A 15,634-nucleotide genomic window follows, 5' to 3' on the forward strand; every position below is an offset into this window, starting at 1 on the left:
GTCGTTACTATCACGACATTTAAAAATGACAGGCTTAGAAGAGTCGAAAATTAAAGGGATTTTGACAGTAGGTGCAAATCCAAAAGAAAGCTAATGAAGACCAAAATTTAAAACTGCTTTAGTCTTGCCCAAAAAATCTAAACCCAAAATAAATTCAGGGTGTAAATCAGAAATGACAGCGAATTTCCAGTTCCAGGAAAAATGTTTAATCTTTAAATGTAAAGTGACTGACTTGTTAGATCGAATGCATTCACCATTTGCAACACAAATATTAACTGGATCATTGCAATACACATGTGAAGCAATAGTAGGAAATATTTTAATTAAATTCTGCAAAAAACCTTCGCTAATAACCGAATGGGTGGCGCCAGTGTCAACTAGAGCCGGAAAAGAATGCTCCTGAATATGAATTGGAAGAAAATGCAAATAGACTGGCACAGAGGATTTTTTAACAAACCGACAGAAACGACCTCTCTTACGTCCCGTCAGACGGAGTTTTCCCGGACACTTAGCCCGGTAATGCCCTGTTCCCTTACAGGAAAAACATTTCCGGTCATTGTGCGGTATGAATGGCTGACCGCAGTCTTTAGAAATATGTCCAAATATGCAACAGTTTGCACAGCGAGTGCGTACATTTCTTTGATCACACTGTACATGACCTGTGGCTTTAAGAGCGGAGGCGGCAGCAAGGTGGGCGGGAGCACTTACACGAGGCGAAGAGAATGCGCCCGCTGCCGGCGCGCTAATGCGTTCAGTGTTGTGTGACTGAGTGCGTTGCCGGAATGCACCCCGACTAGGATTTGAGGGGCGATAAGAATGACATGCCTTATCATTTGCCTCTGAGCGAAATGTGGGTAACGAGCGAACCTCGCACTTACAGTCGCGAGGCTGCCACTTACTTTGTGTCACGACGCGATGGAAATTCCGTCTCGTATTTAGAGACGGCTAACAAACGGGCCTCTATTTCACTACCCCAGGCTCGTAAAGAATCAAAGGTGGAAGGAGGAGTTAACATGCTAGCAAGACTGAGAACACGAGGGGCAAAGTTACCTAAGACAAGCTGAACTAATTCCGCCTCGGGGGTATCAAGTTCCAACACATCCGCGTACGAAAGTACCGAATCAATATACTGAGTCACCGACTCATCAGGGCGCTGAAAGCGAAAGACTAAGTCTCTCTTGCAGGCGTCCAACACCCGGGGGGGGGGGGGCAAACTCCCTTCAGCACGGATAACTTAAATGTGTGAAAATCCGACTTTTGCACAATAGCCTCAGTTAGCCTATTCACAAATATACCAGAACACTTAGTTAAGAGCGCCTTCATAAACGCCTCAGAAGGAACCAGGTCCAGCTTAATGAGGCGCTCAGCCTCATGAAAAAATTCAAGAACACGCTTAGGCTCACTGCTGTCAAGAGCGGGCATACACTTCAAAGAGGAAAAGAACAACTTTTGAGAAAAGGAATGAGTGGGACCAGGACTTACTTCCAGTGAGGCTTCCACCTCGCCCCTTACAGGTGTGACGTCACTGCTGTCACGCATAAACCGAACGAGTCGGGCACGCAAGGTCGTGACAGTGTCGCCCGACTCGGCAGGCAGTTGATTTTCTTCACAGTACCGGACAAGTTCATCCCGGTGCAGCTGATAGATCCATGTGACTCCAGGGCGGCTCATGGTAACAGAGAACAAACAACAAAATAACAACTGCCGAAGCAGAGTTGCGCAGACGTTGAAGCTAGGTGGAAGTGGGATGTAACTTCAACAGGTTAAGTGGGAACCAATGGTGTACCATTCCAGTATGATACAACAGCAGTTGTAAAAATGTTGTTATATTAGAAAAAAAATGAAAGTAGAAAAAAATATATTTTATTCATTAAACAAAAATGATAATATATTAAGGTACAAATAGATATAACAAATGTGCAGGCAACACACATTAATCGTTGTGGTTTTTTACAAACATGAGTATAAAACAGATGCTTGAAAAGAGAGCATCATGAACAATTTGCGCAATGAAATATGCGCCTGACGTAACACGTATTTAAGTACTGCGCATAAGGAAAATTCTCTTAATTAATGTACATTTAAAAGACCTTAGCAGGCAGACAAAAGTCATATAAAAGTCTCACGCAGAGCAAATTCGTTATCAAACAATTAAGTAATAAATATTAAGGCTTTAAATTATGCATTAAGTTTACACGCAACATAAGTTTTCATGGCAAATTTAAATGGGAATCGCGAACCCCAGCTAAAAGACATTAAAACAAAAAAATATTACGACAGGGAGGAAGCCCAATGCGCAAAACAAATAATCAAGCAAACACTCATGTAAATTAAGGTCGGTGATAAATGGAACATCCAACAAAATTAGGTACAAGACCCATCTAGACCACTCAATCAAGAGCAGAAGGCTCGTAAGAAAGAAGTTAAACTTGAGCAAATGCACGCGGAAATTACAAGGCAGAGATCCATAGTGGATTTAAAGCGAAGCTTCTAACATAACTAATCAACCATGAGCATAAGTAGCGCGGCCTCCTCCCAGCGGACTGCCTACGAGCGAGAGTGACTGAAGACAGTGCCGGCCTAAGCAAACTCGCGGCCTTATATACAGGCGAACTGTCTTTCGAGAACAATAGAGAAAAGCGGCGGAGGGGAAGGTTCGAGAAACGAGGAGAAGGGAAGACGGGAAGCCTCGGGAAAGGAGGGGAAGTGCGGAGGGGAAGGCTGGGGCAAGGTGGAGAAGGGGAAAGGATGGAGGGGAAGGGAGCGCTCTGCTAGCCCGGGAGGTGGCAACTGCTGCAGCTTATCTTGTGTTTTTTGTCATTTGTGTTTTGTTGTAGTTTTCTTTTACAGACATGCATGTGCTAAGTAATGGCGTATGTCCAAAAGCCTACATCAAGTCATTCACTCCCATTGCACAAATCTTTCAAAGATAATCCCAAGGTAACTTATTGGTGGCGCGCAGGAAGACGGCTGTGCTTCTGTTGTATCCTCGGCAGTATTATGTTCAAAAACTGCGTGGGAGAATTCTGTACTGTTACAGAGCCACCATCATTGTATTTTTTATTCAAAAGATACAACTAATTAAAGAATATGCAGCATTAAAATTAAGCCTTTGGTAATGTAGAGAAAAAAATAAATCAAAGACGCTTGTGATTTTTCAAATGAGGTATATTCAACAAATAAATTACATTTTAACCAAACTCTGTGACACAGACGTACACGGACTGTGAGTTTACCGTGTGCAACATAATTGAACATGGCTATTTCTCGGGAAATTAAAAGTCTTGGTAATGAGTTAGCACAAGTCCACACGTAACGGGATGATCGTTGCACACGATTATATTTATGTTAAACACACAGACAAATAAAGCTACAGGCCCTAAATAGTATGCATAAAGTTCATGCAGTAAGAAACCCATTTTGAATTCAGGATATTCAGTAGTGAATATTATCAAGGTGTCATTTTGTAGGCCTGTTAAAAAGAAAAAAATACATTTGTGACAATGTATACAAATAATTTTTTCCCCAGCGTATTGAATACATTTTTCGACATATTTTTTTTTTAAATAAAAACATGTTTTTAATTTCCCATATATTTTGCTGCTCTTCTACTTCACTTAATACGCTCGTAAATATTTTTGCATTGCCTCTTAGCTGCTTTGTGTTAGGAGGCGACGCAGTTTCATTTACATTTCTCTGAGCGTAAAAGAAATTAAAGGGGTAGCACCAAATCGCGTCTAGGCTACGCAATTCTCCTTTGTTTAGCAAACATTGAGGTCTTGCACAAGCCATTATTTGTTTTGTAATTCTTATTTTTTTATTTCAATTTTTGTGATTTAATAAGCTTAAATTAACAAGATGTAAGCTCTCTCCGTGTGCTCCAGATATTCCTTTTAGTTTTCTCTATGTGGTTTTCTCTATATGGTTCTGTTAATTCATTAAAATATTTAGTTGTTGTTCTCCGTGTGGTCTTGATTATTTCTGTCAATATTTATTTGGTGTTCTCAGAGTGCTTCTGGTTATTCCTGGCGATACTTCTGATTGTTTTCTCCGTGTGCTTCTCGATATTCCTGGCAGGACTTATGCTAACATTGTCCGAATTATTTTTATTAATACTGAGAAAATAATGCTGCATGAATTTTTTTTCTATTAGAGATATGCAATTGTATTCAGAGTTTCGTTTAAGTGCTGAATTTATATTACTGAATCAATACAACAAATATATTTTTTTCATGTGTGATATTAACAAAATATATCTTTACTCTGTCAATTACTATGCCTTGAAACCGCTGAGAAACACTCTTATGGAAGACGATTTCCCTTCCCTTTGAGGCCTAGCATGAAAAAAATTAATTCCCTCTGATGAAATATTTACATGTGAAAATAAAAGAAATAAAATAATGCAGAAAAGTTTTCGAAATTGAGAGTGTTCGAACCTGGTTGGATAATTTTCTGTTAGAAATATGGAAGAAGATTTTGGTGATATTTTAAGAGCAGTCTGCGTGGTTTAAAAATCAGTAACGTTAACATCTTCATATATGTATATGCCGGTACTGTGGTATTTCGTTCACTAAAACTTACAATGACCGACGTCATGAGAAAGGCAATTGTGTAAAGAGCCCTTTGCAGAAAATCATAAGTAGTTACAAGTCCGGTTTTCAGTTTTGGGCGAACTGATAATTAAAACAAACACTTTAAAACCTGTGAAAGTAAACTTTTTTGTCTACTAAGAAAAAGGTTTTGGACCTAATGTATTTGGAAATGGTATAAACCTTCACACTTGAACATCTGCAGCGCCTACAATGAAAGCTATTGGGATTCCAGCATTGAAGAAACGGAAACATGAATAAAATAATTACAAATATCCTAAGATGAGTCATGAAGGATTTGACCTTCCTACAGATTTCTCTGATGGAATGTCTGTTACGCAAGTTGAAAAAATAAATAATAATACTGGAACCATGACAACAACGACCGCTTTTCAGGAAATGAGAACAATATAAAAGAATTTAAAGCTACTAATACAGAAGGTTTCGATAAGCGTTGAGACCAAAAAGTTAGAAACGATGCGTTAAAATAAATTATTCTGATCAAGCTTTTGATGATAACTGGGACGATGACGAAAGTGATTTTGAGACCAGTGTTAAAACGTAAGACTACAGAGATCTTAAAATTATTTATAAAAAACATGCAAGGAAGATGACAGCAGCAGAAGAGATTGATCAAACGTCATGGAAAGATCCTAACATATTTATCAATCGTGTAAGACTGCTGCTGACATCCCTTATGGAAGGAAACTATTCGCACCTCGACGAAGTAACCTCCATTCTCAAATAACTGAGGGTAACTGGCTACATACAATAATTATTTGTTTTATTTTTATGTGTATAAAAGTAGAAACTAAAATTATATTGTGTATTTCAAAAATGATAGTTTTATTTCTCGAAATATGATTTCTAACTTACACAGAGTTCTCGTGATTCAGTTTTCTAACTTAAAGATATAAAAATATTCACCTATTACCAACCAAATGAAGGGTAATAATAAAGTCAATCCAACAATCTGGACAAGTTCGACCAAAATACAACTGAAATCAGGTACAGCCTAATGCATTTGGCACCATTGTAGCTGGATAGAGCTGGATCCTATTATATCCTTCGATCGTATCCTGTGATCGTATCCTGTCTATCATATCCTACTGAAAGAATCATATGGTCCTGTCGATCGGATCTTATTGGTGGGATCGTACCCTACCATAACCTTTTGAACGTATCCTGTTGATGGGATCATATCCTACCATATCCTGTCGATCGTTACCTACTGATGGAATTGTATCCTACTCTTGGGATCGGTTTCTACTATATACTGTCGACTGTATGTTACTGGTGGGATCGTATCCTACCTTATCCTGAAGAATGTATCCTACTGATGGGATCAAATCCTACCATATCCTGTGGATATTATCCTACCTATCCTGTGATCGTATGCTACTTGTGAGATCGTATCCTACCGTATTCTTTGATCGTATCCTTCCATATTCTGTCGATCTTATCCTACTGATGGTATCGTATCCTTTTGATGAGATTATATCCCTACTGATGAAATCGTCTCTATTTGATGAAAAATATCCCTTTAATGAGATCGTATCCATTTGATGGGATCATATACTTACTTAATTGAATGTTCGTACAAATGTACGTTCTTTTCGTTAAATGTGAGTAGTCAAGTCTGTAGTTCTATTAATAGTTAAGCACCTCTTGGTCTTTTGGCAAGCTTAACACCTTTTACAGTGATTCTCAGTTTTATAGTTAGCGTAAAACATGCTTAAGTGTTTATTTATTTTTATTGTAATATATTATATCCATACAAATAGTCTGATACTTCAGAGACTCTTGTTTTCTTAAAATAATACTTTTTTTTGAAAGATATATCATGTCACCGAAGAAGGCCTCGTGGTTTGGAGAAGCTTTCTTTGTCTAAGCCTGACATTGGACAAGACATGTTTAAAAGGTATTCCAGGAAATTCAAAAAAAGCCTCTGTAGTAGGCATAGTGATAGCGGGAAACATATTTATTCAGCTGGGAAAGTATCTTGTATAGAAACGTTTTTAGTAGTAACGATGATTAATTAAATAAAAATAATTAAAGCTTGAATTATAGTTTTCATTTAGCAAGGGCCAAATCAAGGGCTTTAATAGTTAAAACTACCAGTAAATTAATGGGCGATTTTTTAATGATTTTTTTTTCAAATTTCTAAGTTATTAATTACAGATTTTGCAGATAGTGGTCGATATTTAATCAGCGTCTTAATGGAGGATGGTACATTAGGAATTTAATCACCTTTTAGAAATTTTTAACATATTTAATAACAAAATATTTTTACCTTAAGTAAATTTTTTGATGAATTTTGAAATATTTCCAGAATTTCTAACTATATGATTACATATTTTCAATATGGGATCCAAGATAGCATCGGCAGCTTACTGGCGGCTGCTATAGTAATAAATACTACAACTGCACTATAGTGGGTAAAAATTAAATTAATGAGGTGGCTACTCACTTTAGAAGACTCTAGCAGATGAGACACTAGCGCTCCTGGTATCGAGTTTTTGAAAACAAGATGGCTGCAGCACCTTCTAGCAGACTACATGTGTTAACGAGCGCCCCTAATAGCAAGTATTTAAGATAAATATGGCAACAGCGTCCTCTAGCAGGTGATATTCTAAAAATTAAATTAATTATAAGTCCAAATGTATATGTTTTTTTAATATAACTTATTTATGTCTCGGTCTGGTAAATGTCTCGATGGTCGTACGGTCAGAGGCGTATGTTTCCCAACCTAGAGGTTCGAACTGTTATGGTTCTAATCATCTCGGTTCCAAAGTATTTTGTCTAAACAATTTAATTTAATATGTCTAATAAAGCCATTACAACATTGGTATGTAATGGAATATCTATCTTATGTGCATGAGAGAGCATTGTTTGCGCACTCTAGGAACAAACAGCAGAAACAAAAATTATTGTGTCCAAGATGGCGACCTTCAGTAGAATATAAAATCAAGATGGTGGTAATGAGTCATCCAAGATGGCGGCCTCCAGGAAATGAAAAAAAATATGGTGGCTGTGTCGTCAAAATCGAATAAAATGTGGCTGTGATGTCAGAATCAAAGATGGCGAGCTCCAGCAGACCAAAAAAAAAAATATGGCGTTGTGATGTGTAATACCCCAAGTGTCTTAAAGAATAATTGAATAATAAGGTTAAAAGATTTGGAAGCTTTGATAACTGGGGCCCTCAATTAATAACCATAAAAGTCAACAACAGAGGCGACACTAGGCGTAAACAAAGAAAATTTAGAGACTCCCTACGAATACTTGGGAGTAAAAGGATCGTTATTATATATTAAATAAATAAAAACAACTGTTACGTCTATAGACTTCCTTATTTTATTAATCACTGTTCTTTTTTTTTTATAGATTAAATTTTCCTTAGTAAAGTCTGTTTTTCATTGATAAGTGATCTTATTTACATAACTCACAATTACACTTATTATATGATATTCCTTAACGTTATTTACGATAGGACCGGCCCTGAATGAATAACAAAAATTAAAATATTTAAAAACAAGAATGAAATTAACATTGGTAACTTTAAAGGTTGTACATATAGATAGTCCTTCCAAAACATAATATAAATTTCTTCTCCTCGAATTGCTTTTTACTGTACGCTGTCTTAACTGGGTTACACTAATCTTGGGTTCGTGAATAAAATGATAGAATTATGCGGGTATCACCCGGGGCTGTAGGTAGACGGTGATCAAGGTAGTAGGCCTAATGATGTTGGATTCTGCGCAGGAACCGACTCCAGAGGTTCTGGCAGAGGATTTTGATTGCCCCAAACTTGGAACCCTGTCTGAAACAGAAGTCCAAATTCCAAAGAATTAGACCTGTTTCCAGACAGTATTCTTAAATGGCGCAAGAGGCCAATAGAGGGAAATTAAAGGGGGGGGGATGACGTCAAGACTTACCAAAACAGGGTGTTGGTCCTGGCGCTCAGGAGAGGGCGTCTCGTCTCCGCAAACTCGAACCACGATTCGCGGTAGCCACGGAAGTCATCATGATTAATTAAAAAAATAATTTATATAAAAATACTAAGTTTCTCTACTTTCAACTAAACTACTGACTGGTTAATAATTTTAGCTAGGGACTCCATCCCTTTAGTCTGAGAAGACTACATAATATACGATGTCGATGATTCGCAGAAGATCGCAGATACAAACGGTACCAGTCAGTCAGGAGGCGCGCACCGAAGTAAGTTCAGAGCGGGATATCACCAGAATATCATAAGCGCGGGGTCTCTAGAGAATGGGAGGGGGGGTAGGCTCTGAGCCGAAAATTACCGAGTCCACCCGAAGGTGTCCGGCATAAAAAAATTAGATCTTACTGGAGTGACTGCGCGACTGAGGCGCTATCTTTTGGTGGCGAGAGGAAGTACTAATAAATCGACTAGTGACCGACGAGAGTGTCAAGCTAGGGGGTTAATGGAGTAACCAGTGGTGCCACCTAGCGGCCTGAGACATAAGGAGGGGAGAGAGGTTGTCGTTACCTCCGCGCGAGCGCGGTAGTGTCGGCGCTGCCGACGCCTCACAAGTGGCATTAGTTACCACAGCCGTCGCTAGGTGTCGTTAAGGTGCAGAATCGTAACTGCGGCTGTCAAGCCTGAGATGGCCTTGACTTCGGTTAACGTACCCGAGCGGTCATCGCTCCTAGCCACTTCTGAGAAGAGAGGGTGGGTGAGCAGGCGGGGGGTGGCTTCAAAAAACGCATGGTCTGTGGGACACAAGGCCCACGGGATCCTCCTGTCGTGTCTTGCTGCTAGTGAACCTTATACCGATTCGTGACAGAGTTAGCAGGGCTCAGCACTGCTTCACAGGCTGCTCTTAGCAAAAGGTAGTCACGCGAAGAACTAAAGTTACCGGCCCCGACGTGCCTGGAGGCGGGAGAAATATTAGCCAGAATGCTAGCCTAGCATGAGGCTGGGAAAGAAAATCAGCTCGCCTCTGAGAACAGAGGCTGAGGGCCTGGCCATAAAGAAAATAAGATGAGAGAAAAAAAATAATAATATTTCCAAAATATTTCAGATTACAAAATTTTAAATAACCGTGCCTAAATCTCTAATTTACGGCACAGATGTCATGATACAAGGTGGTGGAAGGTTCTGCCTTAACTAAAAGTGCAACGATTGTGAGTGGGGCACTCAAATTCAAGATGGCGGAATACGAGATAATATATTTTAAGATGGCGGATGAGGTCAAGGGTAAATATAAGGTTAGCAGTCATAATCAATTTCAAGGACAAAGATCAAAGGTCATCCGAAGATGGCCACCGTGATGTCACAATCCAAGATGGCCGACCACATCCTCTATCCACGCACCGATACCAGCGCCAGTACATACTAATGTATACTACTAACAAAAGTGTATTTTTTTTAATTTGTCATTTAACCCTAGTAATTAAAATGTGTTTATATTTGAAATGTCCTTACTTCTCAATAAGGTGAAGTAAAATCTTCAAAACCTCAGGAGGAACAAACTTTGTATTTAGCAAGAGGATGTCACCTGCTATGACAATGAAGAGGTGTTGCTAACAGTTTGTTAACTGAGCAAAGAAACTGTGTGGCATGAAACACGAGTCTCCCCTCGTCCTCCGCCTCTCTACCGCACTTTGCGGGACATGATTGATTGATTGCAGGGTCCCGCTCGACGAGTGCTAATATAGCGCGGGCTCGCGGCAGTTGTCAGCGACCCTTGTTCGAAGCCGCGCGCGAACATTAATCAAGCAAGGGCCGCCCCTCCTCTTCTCTCTCTCTCTCTCTCTCTCTCTCTCTCTCCAGGAGATCAAGTGGTTCGAGCCGTGTGACGTCACCGCCGTGCAATGAGGTTTATGAGCACGTGGAACGGAGGGACAAACAGTTGGTTAAGGAGGAAACCACGAGGGAGGCTGTGAAACTGACCAGACCTTTTCCCTCGAGCCTCGGGACTTCGAAAAAAGGACGAGGGAAGTCTACGCATTTCGCCTTTCTACAATCCTGAACTAACACGATGGATATGAAATATCAACAAAAATTTTCTTGTATAAATATTTTTTTTTTTGTTATTGTTAGTCCAAGTGTTAAGGTATTTTAATAATTTCTTGCATTTCATATCTACAAAAGAACAGTAATTTACAATATTTAAACCCTACTGCTGGCTGCATTAAAATACGTGGAATATATTCTAAGCAGTGTTTTAATTGATTTGCGTTCATTGGAAAATGTCAAACATGTATTAAACTACGAAGAATATAACGTAGGAGTTTTTAAAATTAAATTTGTACCAAAAACTAGGACATATTGACTTTTCCCTTGTTATTTGTTTCTTTCGAAAATCTAAAAGAGAAACTCACAGTTGCACACACGCCATTGATCTCGAAGATGCTGCACTCCACGAAACACCCCACCGCTTCTTGCGAGGGTCGCTGTCATTCCTTCTCTCTCGAGATGACGGAGTCCTGAGCCCGGGGAGGCTGGGCTGGACGGTTCCACGGCGGATGACCGCGCACTGGTGGAGGCAGGGCCAGGGAGGGGGAGCAGTCCTCAGTCCCGCCCAGGAAAACTCTCGTAGCCCTTCGAAGTGTCGCTTCATCAGAATCCCCGACTCAACACTCGAAGCCGTTGAACGGTATCAGAAGTGCGGGCGATACCAGTATCCCGCCGCTCCCGCAGGCTGGCCTGCCTCGCCTCTAGCATCCTCGTAACGATATAATTAACACATACCGAATGTGGTGTAAAATATTTTCTCTTACGAAAGTTATGTAAACAAATTCTATGATTTTTACTTTAAAATTTTCAACATTTTTGTGTATAAAATCAAAAGAAGTTAAATTATATCATGCGTGCTTAAGTTACGCACTTATTATTATTATTTTTTTGTAGATTTCGAAGAGACTATCTATTGTAACCGATACCAGGGTGCTACTTCCAGAAAAATTCTACATAGTGGTTATATATATATAATTTTTATGGACACGATAACCCGGCCGGGAATAACACACTTGGTTCTCCAGCCTCGCAGAATGGTTAGCCCAAACACCTTGTGTCAGGGGAGTAAATTAATCGTGGGTCTCATCCTTAGTTTGCTGTGTACTCTCTATTTCCAGTGCATGATTTCTGCCATTATCGCTGTTTTTGTTTCGGTGTGCTCTGTTGCCAGATATGCATATACCATAGTGCACAAAAATTTAAAAGTAATAAAATAATATTAATACATCTAAGATCTTGTATGCTACTTTGCGAATTATTATTTGGAACGAAAAGTCTGAAAATATATTGTCTTGTTGTATTTCATCAGAAGATAGAAGATAATATTATTTATTTCTAGGTGATAATATAATTGAAAGTCTCCAGCTTGGTTTCAACAATTTTTTTCAATTTTTAAAAATATTTCTTTTAAAATTTTGGGCATTATTAAGCACTGTATTTAATATAATAAAATAACTTTTTAATTAAAAGTGAACAGCTTCTACAAACAGTTTTTCCTGTAAAATAATAGTTTGTGTTTAAAGTATAATTTGTGGTTATTTCAGTGTATGCAGCTGGTGGCGCAGCCCGTACTTTACGCAAAATCTCTAAATAATGTGCCTATATTAGCCCAAAGAATGTAAAGTTATAATAAAATAATGAAAGTAATGTGATGTGTTGAGTATTGTGTATGTAATACTAATTACAATATCTCATAATGAACTCATACAAAACCCAAGAAATCAACATAACTTTTGAATTATTATTAAAATAGTAATAAATGAAGATAATGTGAAAAATAATAACTATTATTATTTAAGTTAAAACAATACATTTAATGGGAAAGTTCGAAGAAGACACAAACATGTAGTTTGTTACAACATTAAAATTATTCTAACAACATTAAAATAACTTTAATGTTGTAAGATCAGGGTGTATGGCGTCATCGGCGACTCGGCCGAAACTTTCAAACTGCAGTCTTGTAAACGCCTGGCGCGGAAGTTCACTGCGGCTTCGTTGTTTCACCCTAAGTCTGACGCTATAAATGGCAGACGTCCTGAAATTTAACTCGTGTAGTAGAGAAATAATTAATTCGCGGTTCTCGCTAGGTCTTCTTGACTCCTGTGTGGGGTCCTATGGGAATTGGGACCTCCCCACACATAGGAGACGTTTTTCCCGATGTACTGCAAGAAAGCGACTCTTTCATTACGCTTACTTAAAACTGCGCTATTACTAGAAAATTCCAATTCTAACTGATTAAGGCACCAAAGGGAAAGAGTCCTTTGAGAAATATTGGATGGAATTATTTCTACATGTTGAACTGTGTTCAGTTGTAAGTTCAAGAATAAAGTGTGCTTGGAGCAGACAGCATAAAAAAAAGAAATTATTCAATTATTAAAAAATCTATGAACAATCTAGGAGAAGTTAAACTGTAAATAAGGATTAATCAACACTCCTAATGATGGGTAGCTCGCTATTAAAATAGGATAAATTTATTATGAAAAATTACAATAGTTATAATCAGTATTTAAAAACAAATATCTGCAAAATAACTATAGTAAAACATGTAAACAATTTGGATAAAGCTTTAAATGGACATTATTTCATGGTGTTGAAAAAATAACACTAGCAACACTATAAAGAAATATTTTAACTTAGTGTAAAGAACGATTGTATTGAATATAATAGTGTTTTCTTAAGAAGTCGTGTAGTATTAACCTGGCAACAGCGGACCCCATTTACCCTGAACTGCTATCTAAGCGTGAGACGAACTATAGGGGCGGTTAGCGGGGAACAACTGGTGCTAAAGCCGGGTTCACACGTCGCCAGTAGCTCGCACAAAACGAGCAAGAAGAGAGGACCAGCTGCGGGATGCGAGCTTCTTGCGACATGTAAGCAGGCCAGGCGAGCTTCTCCAAACAATGTAGTTTTTGCTTGCCACAACGCCAAAACACGGCACTGACCAGCTACACGGTTAAAAAATTTCACCTTTAATTCACGGCGAACACCGGTTACATAGTTCTTCGTAAATTTACGGCTATCTTAGTAAATTAACGGACCCTGGGTTGACTTACTTTGAACATTTAACCAAAATAATATTCTTGGTGTATTAACAAAACATTAAATAAAATGGATAAGTATACAGTAAGAACACTCTTCATCTGACATAAGTGCGTTTACTTTTCTTTGTAACGAAATGTAAACCGGAGAATAAATAAATACAGCGTAATTTTTTATGAAGATACAGTTACCTGAAACTAGGAAAAACTCTTCGTTTATTTGGGTTAAATTATTATTTGTTTAAAACTCCGTAATTATACTGTTATTTCTAATAGTGTGCTGAACGCATGCAGCTGTTATGCCATCAACTACGCTGACCCTGCCAGTGGGAGAAAAGAAAGCGTGAAATCAAGCAGTGTATTGTGTGCAGAGGTATAGTGTTTCAGTGAAAAGGGCGGTAGGTTGGAGCGACGAACAAAGCATTAAATTCGTGGGGTTCTATAAAGACAACGAAGTCTTGTGAAACTGTTTCACCCCCTGAGTATAAAAAAGAGGGAATGTCTGAATGATGCGTACTATAATATAGCACGTTATATGAAGATTGTGGGTTTTACACAGGGTATGCACCAAAAATATTAAGTACATTAGCTCAACGTATTTTCATGAAGCTACAAAAAGAGCTAACAGCAAAGGAACTTGGATGGGAGCAGACACTGTATACACCCGGAAATGTTCAGTGTAATGGATGAAGTCATCAAGAACCCAACTATTTAAGACAAAGAAATATTTTTGAACTTGGTAAGTAAATACAACTAAATTTGATGAGGCCGGCACAACCTCCATCAATTTTGAAACGATTTTTTTTATTTAGTACACTCACAAAATCTTGAGTCTCGTGTGAACAACATCCACAGAGCTAAATTGTTTCGCGTATATGTTTGCATTATGTGACAAAATATGGTATCAATCCTCCGTTTACTGATTTCCTGCGAAATAAGTATAAATTAAAATACACATAGGCCTATAAAGAGAATAACAGGTTGTAGAAATGTATGATATTAACATGATTTCAACGCACATACAGTTACAGCTGAACATCATTAGCATGAGGACAGTAGGTTGACAATACAGATTTGGATACAAAAATTAATTGGCCTTCGTCGCACAGAACATTTCGATGTATCCTGTTTCATGCCAGAATAATAACCCATTGCCTGAGAGATAGTTCTTGTAGTAGTTTCGTAACTTTTCTGCTGTTTTTGTCGCTCTATTGTCGCTTCTATAGGTTATCCAATTATAGTAAGGGAGGAAATCTCGGATCTCCACATGGCAGGAAGAATACGTCTAGTTATAGTGTCCTCGGCATTAAGTGATCCTGGTGGTGTGTATGTAGAGATGTAAAACGCAAATGGTTGTGAAATGCACACGCTCTTTGTACTATTTTAATCGCCATGTCTATTAGGACGGTTATCGAATGACCAAACACACGGAGATGAGGACAAAATACCGAACGCATTTTCAGCTATTCGAAAGGCACGGCATAGCTTGTGTAAAATATGTTCTGTTCGATACTTAAAGATGACCGTGCATAGACTTGTATAAAGTAAGACTTTAAGGAGAAAGCATCATCACCAACAAGCACCATTTCCCTTTGAAGCAAAAAGATCCGTCTTGAAGCATTGGGGAAAGCAAGGTACGTAAGAATTCTCCGCCATCACCGTTGCAACCGTATGAACTGACCTCTGTGCAAGATAAACAATAGTCGTCATGGACCCCAGCCGTAAATACAAATTCGTTTGTTTGTTATTAATTAAAATATCCACTTCCCAAATGGTAAGGCGTCTTTATTATTACATGCATGCCGTCAAAAGCACCACAACATCCAGACATTTTCCATTTTTCATTGAATACTCGCTATATACATTCCCACTGGTCAATATCAAGGACCTGTATAAGAAAATATTCTAAAAATCATGTCTTTTGTACACTTACATGCTACGGTAAACAGCAAGCAATGGCATTACCTGTTTAAACAAACACTATATATAGTGTGGGCCGTAGAATTGCAAATGTGTTTATG

Source organism: Bacillus rossius, chromosome 5 (genome assembly GCF_032445375.1).
Source record: "Bacillus rossius redtenbacheri isolate Brsri chromosome 5, Brsri_v3, whole genome shotgun sequence".
NCBI lineage: Eukaryota > Metazoa > Arthropoda > Insecta > Phasmatodea > Bacillidae > Bacillus > Bacillus rossius.